At 47.4% G+C, this 14,937-nt stretch overlaps 1 protein-coding gene and 1 pseudogene across 2 annotated transcripts in view; both read left to right on the top strand.

Annotated features, from left to right (window-relative positions):
• The window catches only part of LOC144115601 (band 7 protein AGAP004871-like), a 668,261-nt gene that overhangs the window by 309,611 nt on the left and 343,713 nt on the right, over window positions 1-14,937 (top strand). The gene's annotated exons all lie outside the window — the stretch shown is intronic.
• The window catches only part of LOC144116478 (uncharacterized), a 64,373-nt pseudogene continuing 57,974 nt past the window's right edge, over window positions 8,539-14,937 (top strand).

Here is a 14,937-nt window from a genome sequence, read left to right as displayed (position 1 = left end):
ATATTTCTGCTGCCGGCATCTGCGCCGGACGTCCCCATTGTTCACCGGGCCACGCGCAGCCGGGGCCGTGTGGGTTTTTCTGGCGAGGCTGCGACGAGCAAGGCAGGGGGGGGGGGGGGGGGGGGTGAAACCGGCAAAAGGACATTTGTTCGCGTCGATCTGCCGAAGAAAAGAACCGCGTCGCCACAAAGGAGCGCTCTAGATGTGCCACGCCGCCACTTGCCTCCTCCTTCCCTCACCCCGGCGGACGGTGGCGAGCGGACGCTGCTGATGCGCGGTCGTCGCGCACTCCTCGCGCTCGATGAATGAACGCCGGCGGCGCCAGCGCTGGATTCAGGTGACTGGCTCCCTAACTAGCTCTGCAGGTCTCCACATTCCTTCGGCAAAGCTGATCGTTTCTTCTTCTTGCCCCTGGCTGTCCCCGTGTGCTTCATTTGCCGCCAATTGACGGCCCGGCTTTGTGCCCGCCTGGGCGCTATGGCGTCCTGCGTTAGCTTACGTCTTTCTACCGTAACGAGGACATGCGCCGTCGCATGGCTTCATCTGGCGGGCTTTTACCGTCGCATCGTCAATTGTCGTCTTTTTGCACTGTATTAAGGTGTTCTTCCGTAGCATACACGCTTCTGTGTACTCGGGGGAAAAAATAAGAGAAAAGGAGGCACGTTGCATCGACGGAAATACAAACAGCTAAATGTCAACACGAATGGAGAAAACTGTACGCAAGCACTTGCGTGCGTCAATTTTGACGAAGTATATAAACTACTTGTATCAAGAGCGTTCCAACGCGAAATCCAGACCATCCTAGTTTGAAAGATTTTTGTAATGTAAGAACGTTCCAGTTACAAACGAGAAGCTCTAGCAAGAGAGGAAATAAAAGCGTAAACGCTCAGAAAAACTGCCGCACAACAGCACCGAATTTTCTTTCACTAAGACAGTGATGCAGTCGCCCAGAGAGAGCGGATTGCTAGAGGAAGATAAAAATGAACATATTTATTTCGCGTCCTTGCCCGGCGCTCTAAAATAGACCTTAAGTCTGCCATAATTGTCGGTGGAAGAATAATGAATCGGTTATAAGAAAAGAAACTTGCAATATTATTGTTCCGAAATTTTGACAAAACACGATAGCCCAATATTATGCCACCCTTGAAGGGTCGATCTCAATGAGACTATGAATTGCAAATACCACTGGTGAGATTCAAACTCCGGCTCACTGAGCCCCTGAAATCCGGAACCAGCATCACAAAGCATTTGACCACAGCACTGACTTCGTTCCATAGCTCATATATGAACACCCTAGAAATTCTTGACGGAAGAACAGCTGAATTAACAGCAGGCGAGGCAGCAGGCTGCAGCCTTCGAAGAGCATCTGACCGCACACGTAACGTCCTTACCAAAAGTAACCAGGCTGCATGTTCTGCCTAGTCCTTCCTTTCCAAAACCTTCTCTTCTTTAGGTAAGTCATAAGGACTGTACTAAATGAGTGAGAAGCAAACCCTTGCAGGCTGGTTACTATTGGCAAAGACTACGTCCCTGCAAGGACCAGCCTTCTGCATTCAGGCTGTCTTGCATTGCAGAGAGGCGTGTTAATTTTCAGAAACAAATATATGGTACCAACGCAAACATCCAAACATCCAAAGCAAACAAATCGTCCAGATAGTTGAATCACCCCCTCGTGGCGCTGCTACATGGGCCCTGAGGAGTTTCTGCTTCGTTGATTTCCTGTTGAGGTCGTGTCATGTGTCTAGAAGTCTTGTGCTTCCGTGTTACGCACAGTTCTCGGCGAATCGAAATACCGCTTGTACGTACAGGGGGTTTTTCTTTAGCGGCTCCAAATTTTCATGAAAAAAACAGCTCATATTAACTGATTTTCTTGCTTTGCACTTAGCTTCAAGAGCGTCAAAGCCACTTCAAACACGAGTGATTTTACACAGAGACGGCTAGTTAACAAGTATACTTGAATTAATGTTTTATTAATGGACTTCAGAATGCATGTACTTATAGAGAAATTGAAGGGCAACTTGCGCATGCGCCTCATGTGCGGTGAAATAAAAGGAAGAAAATATCGCTGTGGTTTCTACAGACGCAATTATTCCATCTCCCCATCCCGGCTCTTCAGACCGAAACTGTTCGGCTAAAGAGCAACGGGGACCTCCATGTCTTCGCCTTCACTGATGACGTACCACGGCCTCACCCACGATGCAGGAATCATGGTTTCTCATACGCACCTAAATGGAAAGCCGACGGCGGTCCACTTCCTTCATCAAGGGCATGCCGGGAAGGTTTGGCTAGTGCTGGGGTGAAAACGTAGATCCAATTGTAACAGTACCGCTCGCATCGAAGCAAACCTCCAAGAATTGCTGTGAAAGTTTCCGTACCGGCCTCAAACATAACTTTCACTTGCGTTAAACTCATTGAAGAAGTGAAACTGCGGCCATAAAAGTGTGCAGCGCATGAAGAAGAATACGTTTGAAGCACCTTCGTGTAGGAACCATGTCTCTTTCAGTATACCAACCGGCAGGCCAGATGTAAAATGGTCCACTGCTATCTGAAGTGCTCCTTCTTGTCAGTCTTCAAATATGCATGGGCCAGTGATCCTGTCGTTAAAAATTCCGCACAAAACGTCGAAAGATCATCTTACTCGGTGCTTATGCTGACGGATGCAGTGAGGATTGGTGCTGGACGAATAAACCATTGTGCAGGTCGAGGGTCGAATTTCTCCAGAAGTAAGCCTCATCACTTCAAATAATCTTCTTCGGGAATTTGTGGTAGCGGTCTCTTTGATCTAAAATCGAGTTACAGATGTCCAGGCGTCGTACGAAATCACTTTCGTGCGATTCTTGACGCAGGCTAATATGGAATGGGTGTAAGTGATGTTTTACAAGCCTTTCCACACTGCAGTAGGCTGGGCCTTAGGGGACGTCGTAGTTGCTCGCACTCTCGCTTCGGGCTTGGATACCACGTACGCGAGAACATCTGTCTCGAGCTTTTCTCTGTTTATGAACTCATTTTTTGCTCGCTCACTGACCACCATGCCACTTGATGCGAACTTGTTGAACAGCCGTGTAAAGGAACTGCGGGAAATAATGAAGCGATCCGAGTGCTGAGTAGCACAGCGTTGCTCGGCTAGAGAAGCGTTTTGCTTCGTGATTAAATAGGCTATCACTATGTCGGCTTATTCTCGAACCGACAATCTTGTCTCAACCCGCGATGCCATTTAGGCGTGCGTGCTCCTCTAGTGGCCAGACAGAGAACTGCCGCAGAACCACTTACGCGGTCCAACAAGCCTCCCCCCCCCCCCTCCCGAATAAATTTCTACAGGCATGTGCGTTTCAAGAAATGTGCTGTAGATGACAGCGTTTATTGTCAGCATGACATGGCGCTTTGCCAAAGCTCGGGAGGCAAGTTAAGTTTCGCGCAAAGCTTGAGCTCACTGCAGACGCCAAGAATGAAAGCTGCCGTCAAAAGAAGAAAAGAGTGGAACAGAGAATGCATGGTGGCAGCGCCGGCGATGACGCAGTGCTGCGTCAACAGTTAAGGCGAAAACATCGACGTCACCGTCGCTCTTTTGCTGACCAGTTTGGGTTTGAAGACGGGAGTGAAGAGGAAATAATTTTGCTCTTAGAACCCGCCACGGTTTTTTTCCTTTCATTTAATCGTGTAGCTGGTGATATACAAGCTGTCCTTCAATTTCGCCGCTGCAATATTTCCATTAAAATCATTAATTAAAAAATGAACTGACAAATATCTGTTAATTAGCCGACTCAGTGTACAACTGAACGTGTTTCAAGTGGCTCCCATTCCCTGGAAATTAACTGCAGAATAAAGAAAATGTGCCGTATGGGAACCCTCTGTTCATTAAAATTTGGTGCAGCCAAAAAAAAAAAGCCCCAAGCAGAAGCGCTCACAAGATAACTATAAAAAGGCTCGCACTTCGACGTCACTTTTGACGAAGGGCCGCAGTCCGCGGGAATAGCCAGCACCGGGAACGTTATTCCCGTTTAAAAACGCGCAAGAAAAAAAAATACGGAGAGAAAGGACTTGCTGCTCACTTTTCAAACTCAATGCCGTCCGATGGTGATGGGTTCTAGCTACAGCATTACTTGCATCTGGGCGTTTTGAAGACCCGAGAGCGTTAACGTACGGATGCCTTGATTCCCAGTACTTAATAACCAATCCATCTATTAGTTTCTTAGCAGTTAGTAGTTTTTCGTAGAGGCTCGCCTGGTAATTGGCGTAGACTCCGGTGTCACGGATTGAATTCGGCCACGAAAGGGCGAAGGAACCTTTGAAGGGAATCCGTGAGTTTCCACAAAGAAGCGACTTGCTGTGCCTGAAAAAGAAGAATGCGGAGGAAATGCCGAATTCCAGCCCTTTAAACATTTTTATTTGAATGCATATAAAGTACATTTGGCGGTTCATTCTTCCATTATAAGGCCAGGGCTCAATTTCAGGACTGTTTCTTGCAAACAGGTGATAGCGTTCTAGCTCATTATGAGGCATTTTAAAGCTCGGCTACGACAGAGAATGCGATTTATATTTTTCAGGAGCTACCTTTGATGAAAGAAAATTGTGCAACAAAAACTACGCACAAGCGAAATTGTTTGTTCTCCGTTTAAAATGATCCACAAAGCTATATAGAATAGCGTGCGTTTGTGTGCAAAGCGTTCGTGAGACGTATACAAAAAGAGAGAAAAACAGAGAAATCAGATGCCGCTGTGCTATGTTTTTGGTTCTGGCGTCGACGTCACTCAAACGATTTCCTCGAATCCACGAAGCAAACGACGGCTACTTACGCTCTGTGTGGCGTGTCCGTTGGTTACATCATCGAAGCAGCGCGAATGTTGCTGTAGGCGAGCACTTAAACAGGGACCAGGAGACGAAGGTAATTTGAAACAAAAATAATAAGAATGCAGTCAAATAAATTGCAAACAACAAGAGCCACGGAGAAAAACGCTAAATTATGCCGCTCCGAACAAACCGCGGGTGCCGTTTGAAAGGAAATCGCTGAGGGGGACCCGATGGGTGGACGAACTTTCATTTTCCCTGGAATGGGCAATCGCGATCTGGATAATTTCGGCTCCAAGTGGATTTCGTGTAGCGGTCCTTCAAGCAAACGCCATTATTTCCCGAAGGGCTCTAGCCGCTGCATAGCAGTCCGCGGTGTCCCCGCTTCATCCGACGCTCAAAATGGGCATGCCAGCGGCACCCATCTGTTTTCATCAAAACAGCCGTCAACTGCAAAATGAAGTCGCCCGAATGGCGTTTGGACACGCAAGAAACATCACCGCTCGCAAAGGGAAAGGAGCGAACGGGGGAGGAACCCAAGCAAGACCAGAACGAAAGCTAGGGGTGCCCCCCCCCCTCCTCTGTCTCTTTTTTTTCGTATAACTCCCACCCCTCCTGATCACTTCCATCCCCTTCCCGTATCTCTGCTGACTTGCCGCGAGAAACGCAAAAAGAATTTGAAAAACAAAAAGAATCGAACGTCGCCGAGCAGCGCGACAGAGCGCGCGAGCGGCTTAAAACTAAGATAATGCTTAAGAATTGCGGCCGAAGTGCGCCTCTCAAATGAGATGAAAATAGGGGGGGAAATGAAATAGGAATAAAGAGTGAATGAGCGACCGCGGCCTTCACGACTTCATATTCGTGCCCAGACAGCGTAAAAGACGTCGCTTAAATAGAGACCGTTGGCACGTGAACGGAAAGCAAAACGAGACAGCTCGCCTTCAATAAGTAAAAAAGAGAGAGAGGGGGGAGGAGAGGGATGAGGGGAGAGGAGGAGGAGGGTGGGTGGCGACAAGAACGAAGGAGTGTGCCCAATGCGAAAGGAGCAGACGTATATTCCCCACAAAATGCCTCGGTCCAAGTGGGAACGACAGCCGAAGAAATATAAGGAGCAAGGGAACCGGCGCGGGCAAGCTACAGGGAGTAGGAAATTAATCTGGCCAGGAGGGAAGCTCGCCCGCAGCGGTCCGACCATCTTATTCCTAGCTGCCCTTCTTCGTATCTACCGCGCTGGTATTTATTTTGCCGGGTGGTCCTACACGGTCTCCTATTTACCATAATCGCGGAAAGAAAGGAAGTGAACTGAAGGGTGGGAATCTCACGCCGCACTTTGAGGAGGTCTTCAGCTAACTAAGAGGCGCCGACCTGAAAATGCGCTCGTCCCTCGAAAAGAAAGAGCGCGCTGTATTTACAGTGGGGGCGCAACAAGGGCGCGTCCTCGGCGTAGCTGCTTCGATTACCTCCCCACCTGGGCACGAGAAGGGCAAACAGCTGCTGATGCTTTCCCTTCTCTTTCGTTCCTTCACTGCGATACCGCGCTGTTGAAAAAGCGGTGAATGCGGAGCTATGGGAGAGTGTTTTCACACAATATTTAGGCATATCTATAGCTTATCCATAGCGGTATTTAGGCATATCTATAGCCCTGCGTCTGCGTTCAGTTGCATGCTGATAAGTAGCCTAAATACTTCTCGGATCCAAATCTACTGCACATTTAAGCATTCCCCTCGAAAACAATGGGCTAACCCCGTTTCTGCTTTAAGCTGTTGATTAATGGGGCGTTGCCCTGCCATCTGCTAGCCGCCATGATAAAACCAATTAAACGGCGTGAAAAACGGGACAGCAAGACAAGAAGTGACAAACACAATGCCGAAATTGCGACTGATTTTGTTGTATGTGATACCGCAATAAATAGAGAGGCATACAATATAAGCAAAAACAACATCAATCCAATCATTGCCATACTTACTGGTCCATATAAAAGAAGCCTATCTAAGAAGCCGTTTCACTGCTATAATCATGAACCAACTGGCCCAACAATCTTCCCTTTTGCGTCATGATAAGCTTAGGTGTTTGAGCGACTGTCCGGCTGAGGCGGTGGTTCCGAGTTGAATCCCCGGACCGGGACAAATTCTTCTTCCACTGAGTAGTTCCTGACAAAGCTATATAGATTTACTTGTAGCCGTATGACTGTGCTAAGATGGATGATGCTAATGAGTAATTACTCCGTTGATTGGCAAATGGGCTCTCAGTTTGGTCAGCGTATTGCCCGCTTGTCACCTGTTAGGCGAATTCTAGTCAGTGCGGACATTCAAGTTTTGAAATGAGCCGTTCCCGACATAAATACGCCACTCCTCTGTGCTTCGCGGTATCTTGCGTGAGCTCATGATGTGTGCAATGAAATACCACTTGGACGAACACTGCCTGAACGAATTGTTCAGATAAACGAGCTTAAAAATCTACGGCAGGGACATTATTGTAACCAATGCATATGAGCTTCAGTTGAACAAATTTTGGCGCTCTGAATACTTAAGTTAAGCGAATGTTAAAAAAAACTGAAGTGATGTTTCCTGATTAGAAGGCATCCTTTCTAAATGCACGCGGCAGCCTTCGGACGCAAAAGTGTGGCCATTGCAATTCAGAATTCCTTGCAGCAGTGAAAACGTACTTTCAGGCATGAAGCGCGAAATTTTCTCCTTTGAAACTGCAGAACGCCAAACCTACTTTAGGTTGCTGCGGCTTTGTAGCTGGCTTGTGGTTGTAGCGCCCCTCGCGCCGCGCTCGGCTCGCAGGCCATGGCACGCGGCGCCGGACAAGAGGAAGTTGGGCTAGGCGCTCTCTCCCCTTTGTGCATTTTGCCGTGAGCCTGAATCTATAGAACATTTTTGGCTGTATTGTCGCCGATTCGACTCTCTGAGAAAAAGGTTGCTGGAGGAGCCCTTGTAGCATCTTGGCCTTAGTTTGAGCAGCCCGCTCTTGCTATCATTTTGCGCCACCACATTTGGGTTCAGCCACAGATCTGTTTGTACCGCTGTTCTAAATTTCCCGATAGAATCTCACCGACTGCCTTGCTAAGTGTTCCAAACTTTTCTTTTCTATCAATTACTACATTTTGACTAAATAATTATAATTTAATCCCTCTCTTTATTATTATTCTTAAAATTTTGAGATCAAAACTCTCATCCCTTTTCTGTTCATGACGAAGAATTCACCGGTGTTGCGCTCCCACGCGTTTTTCCTTATTATTAACTGCGTTCAGGCGAATAGCCACCCGATTCTTGGCCGATCCCCCAGTGTGGGTATGTGCAATCTTTTGATAGACTAACAACAACAACAACAACAGCGAGCAGCGCAAATAAACCGCTCGAACCTCAACGCCGTCGGAGCTGGTTCTTCCTCGCCTTAGCTCCGCCAGATATGGTGACCCGGCTTCGAACACGCAACCAAATCATCCTACATGGATTCCGCTGGCTCTTCCGCACTTCCAAAACCGGCAGCGACCCGTCCCAGAACGCTCAGCCTCTCGGTGCTTCGGTGGCCGCGTTTCAGCTAGTCAGCCTGCCGCCACTTTGGCCCAATAGCCTCCGCGCCTGGCTCCTGGAGGTTGACGCGCATTTCCCGCTGCGAAGTATCACCAGCCAGGATACCAAGTTACTCCACCTCGCGTCGTCCTTACCTCCTGACGTCGCTGAGGACTTAGTGGACGTCATCAGCTCGCCGGACTCGGCTCGACCCTTCGACGCGTTGAAGGCGGCTATCATCGACCGCAAGTCAGCGTCCGAGCGCAGCAAACCCGAGCAGCTCCTCAGCGCTACGGAGCTTGATGACAGCCGCCCTTCGCAGCTCCTCCGTCTCATGCGCCAGCTTCTGGGAGACTCCGCTGCTCAGTACGACCCACTTCTGCGTGAGTTTTTCCTTCAGCGTCTGCCCCAACACATGGTCCCCATCCTCGCAGCTGCGAGTGATGTTACATTAGACAAGCTAGCTGAACTCGCTGACCGTGTTGCGGACTACTCACGGCTCCCCAAGGTCAGCTCTGTGACCAGTCCGCCTCCAACGACTGCCGCAGGCTCCCGGCTTGCCAGCATCGAATGTCGACTTGATGCTCTTCCCAGGCGGCTCGATGTCCTCGCGCCTTTGCCGCGCCATTCTCCGCCGAGGTTCAGGCCACGCCGCCGCTCCCCGGCACCTTCGTGCTCCCCGGAATCCCAACCACCCGACGCGCGGCCAGCCACCTCGCCCTCGGCTCTCTGCTGGTACCACCGTATTTTCGGCAGCTCTGCCCGCAAGTGCACACACCGGCGCTCCTGGTCGGGAAACGCTGCGACCGGCCACTGACGGCGGCAAGTGGTGCTGGTAGACGGACATGCCGCCTCTTTTACGTCTCAGACAAGATTACTGGCACTCGTTTCCTGGTCGACACGGGAGCACAAGTCAGCGTCATAGCGGCCTCTTGGGCAGATCACCGTCGCAACGAACAGGCTTCCCCGCTCGAAGCGATCAACAACTCCCCCATCAGCACGTACGGCCAACGGTCCCTGACGCTTAACCTCGGATTGCGCCGCACGTTTCACTAGATCTTCATTGCGGCTGACGTCTCGCAAGCTGTTCTCGGCACGGATTTTCTCAGTCTCTTCAAACTAGCCGTCGACATGCAAGTTCATCGCCTCATAGATCGCAGCACACACCTCGTCGTCAACGGCGTGCTACCCGCCCTTGCGGCGATGGGGCTTCGCGCTGTCGTCCCTGTTTCGCTGTATGCGAATGTTCTGACTGATTTTCCCAACCTCACAAAGCCGCATACCGGAGAGTCACCGGTGAAGCACTCGCTCACTCACCAGATCGTGACCTCGGGACCTCCGGTGTTTGCTCGCCCTCGCCGTTTGTCGGGAGGACGCCTCGCTATCGCTCGCCGTGAGTTCCAACACATGCTTGAACTCGGCATGGTACGCCCTTCCTCCAGCAACTGGGCATCGCCACTTGACATGGCGCCAAAGAAAGATCCGGGCGACTGGAGACCATGTGGACATTACCACGCCCTCAACGCTCACACTTTACCAGACCGCTATCCACTTCCTCACATACAGGACTTCACATCAAATCTGGCTGGGTGCTCCGACATGGTCCGACATCAAATCTGGCTCCGACATGGTCCAAGCTGTAGCTGTTCATAATGGCTTGCCTGAGTCGTCATCGTAGCCGTAGCAGCTAGGTTTCATTAAGTGCTGCATTTTCTGTTTATGGGGTGGCAGAAGGTCCACGCTTCGCGCGGAGCAAGAATGTGAAACTGGTACGAAAAGAAGAAAATTATACATAGAATGGACTCCGGACAGCGCCATTTGGGCATTGCGAAAGGCTTTGCCGTTCCTCCTATGCCTCTGTCAACAATCAAGAGCCTTGAATTCCCTCTGTTTCCTGTTGTTCATCAAAATTAGCTGCTGTTGCTTGTTCACTTTATTTGAGTGAACTTTCACCTGAGCGATCATTTCCTTGGCGCCCCCTGAATTTCATTTAAGTGGCGTTTAACTGTATTGCAAAGAGTTTTAAAAAGCGATAAAATAGATTTCTTTCCGGCAGGATGAAGTAAAAATATAACAGGTCCTCAAAGGAACCTGCCTAATACACACGATTTCCTTCATTCCTGAGACGAGTCTTGTCGATACAGTCACTTGTTAAAATGAGTAGCTGTATTTTGCGAGCGCGCTCCGGCAAAGCTTACATTAGAAAAGACTGCAGCGGCGGTAGATTTCTCTAATTAGTGTTCGCAACAGTCTAAACAGCGCTCGTGTTGACTCTGGTGTGGAAACAATGGCAAGGATTAAAGTGAATACCGAGCCTGTATACGGACGCACAGTCGGCGGCGGGCATGCGCTACGTGTCACGAAATCAAAAGTGACTGATCAGAAAGGAGTAACAGTCTGCCAAGGATGAAAAGAGGGCCTCGCAGACAAATTAGCCGTACCATAGAATAAATCTGCCTTCTTTCTCGTGGAAAAGGCGAGAACAGTCAAAGAAGTGGTTTGAGCGACGAGTGCAGAACAAATTCGTACAGCTTGTTTTAGTTGAAAATTTCAGATACGCCTAAAAAATGGTGCATATGAAAAGCTTCAAAAATTATTTAAACAGCGCATTAAATATAGTCGAGTGGTTTTATTAGAATCAATCTAACCACAAATGTTGATGACGAAGACTTGCCTCGGTGCACTAATTAGTCTGCGAAATGACTGAGAAGTCAGGCTCATATAAGTGGCTCTTGCAGATTGAAAACCTGCGGGATAGGTTGTCTAGATTCCGCAACCGTTTTGAAAAATAGGCGATGAAAAATCCGAAAAAAAAGGAAAGAACGATTTGACAAGGGCCTTCTGCTTGATTATTGCAGACTAATTTGAAGCCCTTAATCGACACCCAGAGAGTAGCGAGCGCACTCATTACAACATACTAGAGAGGCGCCCCTTACTGGAGTGGGCGCGCTGTGACAAGCCCGCCGCCAAAGCGACCGCGTCCAGATTACCGCGGTCGCTCAACACTCAACGCGGTCGCATTAGCGTGAGGTCTCTTTCCCGGGTGAACCAAGTGTAATTATTGCTCGTTAAATCATTAGTATACGCTTTCACTTAGCCGCTCTTCGTTTGTGCTAACAAGGAATTACGCGGTTGTTGCTTAAGATTCACAACAGGAGGCGTGAGTGGCCCGTGGACAGCACTCAGCGCCTCTTCTATTTCGGACCTGTAAGCGTGCCAACTTTGAAAAAACGGCAATCTGAGATATTGAGGAACTGTCGGGAAAAAATAGAAGGGACGCTTACGCTCCGCCTTAAGGGTATGACGCGACAGTGTTATTGGTTAATTCATCATCAGCAGCAGCCTGACTACACCCACTACTGGGCAAAGGCCTCTCCCATGACTCGCAATTTACTCTCTCCTTTGCCAGCTGCATCCACCCTATGCCTGCAAACTTCTTAATCTCATCCACCCACCTAACATTCTGCCGCCCTCTGCTACGCTTACTTTCGCTTGGAATGCACTCCGTTACCCTTAAGGACCAGCGGTTATCTTGCCTCCGCATTGCATGCCCTGCCCAAGCCCATTTCTTCATCTTGATTTCGACTAGGATATTATTAACCTGTGTTTATTCCTTCACCCACTCTGCCCGCTTCCGGTCTCTTAACGTTACACCTATCATTTTTCTTTCCATGGCTCGCTGCGTTGTCCTTAACTTAAGCTGGACCCTTTTCCTTAGCCTCCATGTTTCTACACCGTAGGTGAGTAGCGGTAAGATAGAGCAGTTGTACACTTTTCTCTTGAGGGATATTGGTAACCTGCTATGCGTTAATTAATGCCCATATATGATGAACTGGTTCTTACACTTATAAAGCACTGGGAGTCATCACACCACTCCTGCCGCAGTGGTGCAGCGGTTAAGCGATGCGCCACTGCCCTGCGACGCCAGGTGCTGCCAACTGTGGGGCTTGTGCGATTCAGGCTTCAAGATTCAAGTTTCAAGTTTATTTTATTTACATCATACATGTGGGTAGGTTCGGGTAAAAAGTGATCGAGATCACTTGAGGAACCCCCCGGCCCCCCTTTACATGCCACACAGCAGGAAATATGAGTACTGTGTAAAAGATTGCAAATATCGGAAGATCGGCCAACACTATAGACAAAACTTTTTACACAGACATACATACTAAATATTTTATACATCAATATATATATATATATATATATATATATATATATATATATATATATATATATATATATATATATATATATATATATATATATATATATATATATATATATATATATATATATATATATATATATAAGGGAAATGAGGGGCTCGTTTGACAAACATATTAAGGAAGCCAACAGTCACCGAAACCAAGTGGCATAGGGGAAAGTTTTTTTTTTTATTTGTAGTGCCAATCAATCGGTTTAAAGAAAATTACTTATAAAGCAGCAGAAAAACAACCATGCCACCGGTGGGATCCGAACCCACGACCTCCGAATATCGCGTCCGGTGCTCTTACCAACTGAGCTACGGCGACGGCTGTCCAATCTGCTGCTTTCGTGGGTATTTTTATGTTTACTGCGTGTAAGCGAACCTTGAAACCAGCGCCACCCTCGACCATAGCGGTGGACGTAGCACGTCCTGTAATACCGCGAGTGTGACGTAGAACGTCATGCTACCTATGGCAACAAGACTGCCAGATCCGAGACCCCCGTTAAGCTATTAGCAGACAAGGTAAGGGAAATGAGGGGCTCGTTTGACAAACATATTAAGGAAGCCAACAGTCACCGAAACCATGTGGCATAGGGGAAAGTTTTTAATCTTGCGGCTTTAATTTTCCGCAAGGTGCTTTTTGCAATATCGCATTCATAGACTGTAAATAGTTTAATATTTGTGGCATATTGTAACGTAACATTTGATTCCCATAGTTGGTGCGGCAAAAAGGAATAAACCATTTTTCGGTATTGCGCAGGGTATAAGCCGGTACAGTTTGAGTGAGAGAAGTCACGTCTAGAAACCCTCGATTATTATAATGTAGAGATTTTTTGTATCTCGTTGCTAAGCGATATTGGTACAAGCTATGAACTGGTATAATCCGGTAGTATGAAAATAAGTAATCGATAGGGGCATGGTAATCAACATTGGCAATGTAACGGACAGCTTTCTTTTGTAGCATGTAAATTTTATGCATATTTGTTTCTGTTGTAGTGCCCCACACCAAAAAACAGTAGTTTAAATGAGACAAAAAAAATGGCATTATATATCTTTAACTTGACTGAGACAGGAAGGAAGTATCGGAATTTAGTGAGAATACCAACACACCGTGACACATGAGCGACGACAGAATCAACTTGGGCGTTCCAGTTCATAGGATTGTGGAAAAGTATTCGTAGTGTTTTAATCATGTCTTTGGTTTGGTTTATGGGGGTTTAACGTCCCAAAGCGACTCAGGCTATGAGAGACGCCGTAGTGAAGAGCTCCGGAAATTTCGACCACCTGGGGTTTTTTAACGTGTAATGGCATCGCACAGTACACGGGCCTGTAGAATTTCGCCGCCATCGAAATTCTACCGCAGCGGCCGGGATCGAACCCGCGTCTTTCGGGCCAGCAGCCGAGCGCCATAACCACTCAGCCACCGCGGCGGCTAATCATGTCTTTGAATTCTACGTTGGTGCTGCCAAGCTTTATGTCGACGTCCTGAATAATTACTGATTGCCTTCCATGAAAAAGTACGGGTTTAGTTTTTTCAGTATTTAAAAGTAGTACATTATTTTCACTCCAGGATTTTAATCGAATCATTGCGTCATTTATAATTGGGAGAAGAAGCTGAAATGAGGTGCCTTAAAATGATAAGCTTGTATCATCTGCGTAAATGACGTATTTTGGCTTATCATATATTGTAACTATATCATTTATATATAATATGAACAGGAGAGGCCATAAAATGCTGCCTTGCGGCACACCAGTACAACTGCTTGAGCTGATGACAGATGGGACCCTATTTGGAAGTTTCTGATAACGATGTTGAAGGTAAGACTTTATAAGGTTTAGGGGCGTTCCGCGCATGCCGTATAATTGCAGTTTCTGCAGTAAAACACCATGATTGAGGCGGTCGAAAGCCTGTGAAAAGTCTACAAAAATTCCGATACAGATTTCTCGATTTTCATTTCCATCCAGTATGATTTCTTTTTGCGTTCATAACTCCGTTTTGGTTGATTTCCCGTGGATAAAGCCATGCTGCGAAGGTGAAAAAGATTGAACTTTAAGCAAAAATTAATTATTCTTTTGTAGATTATTCTCTCTAATCCGTTTGAAAAGGCCGGTAATATTGAGATTGGTCGATAATTAGACATATCACTTTTATCTCCCTTTTTGTAGACAACGATAACTTTTTATACTTGCATTAACTTTGGGTATAAACCAGTAGATAGGGGGAGATTGTAAATAGGAGTGACAATAAAATCCATGCAGTCAATTACGTATTTTATCGGTGCAATTTCAATGTTATCTATATAACAAGCTCTGTTAATATTTAAGGATGCAAAAAATACTGCAAACTTCATTTTCATTGGTAGGATCTATTAAGACACCGTGATCATTGGCTTTTCTATTGCGATTCACAGTTTTTTTTTTTGGGGG

The sequence above is a fragment of the Amblyomma americanum genome, chromosome 1, assembly GCF_052857255.1.
Source record: "Amblyomma americanum isolate KBUSLIRL-KWMA chromosome 1, ASM5285725v1, whole genome shotgun sequence".
NCBI classification, from domain to species: Eukaryota; Metazoa; Arthropoda; class Arachnida; order Ixodida; family Ixodidae; genus Amblyomma; species Amblyomma americanum.
Note: the sequence above shows the minus strand (reverse complement) of the source record. Positions and strands in the feature narration are given on the sequence as shown.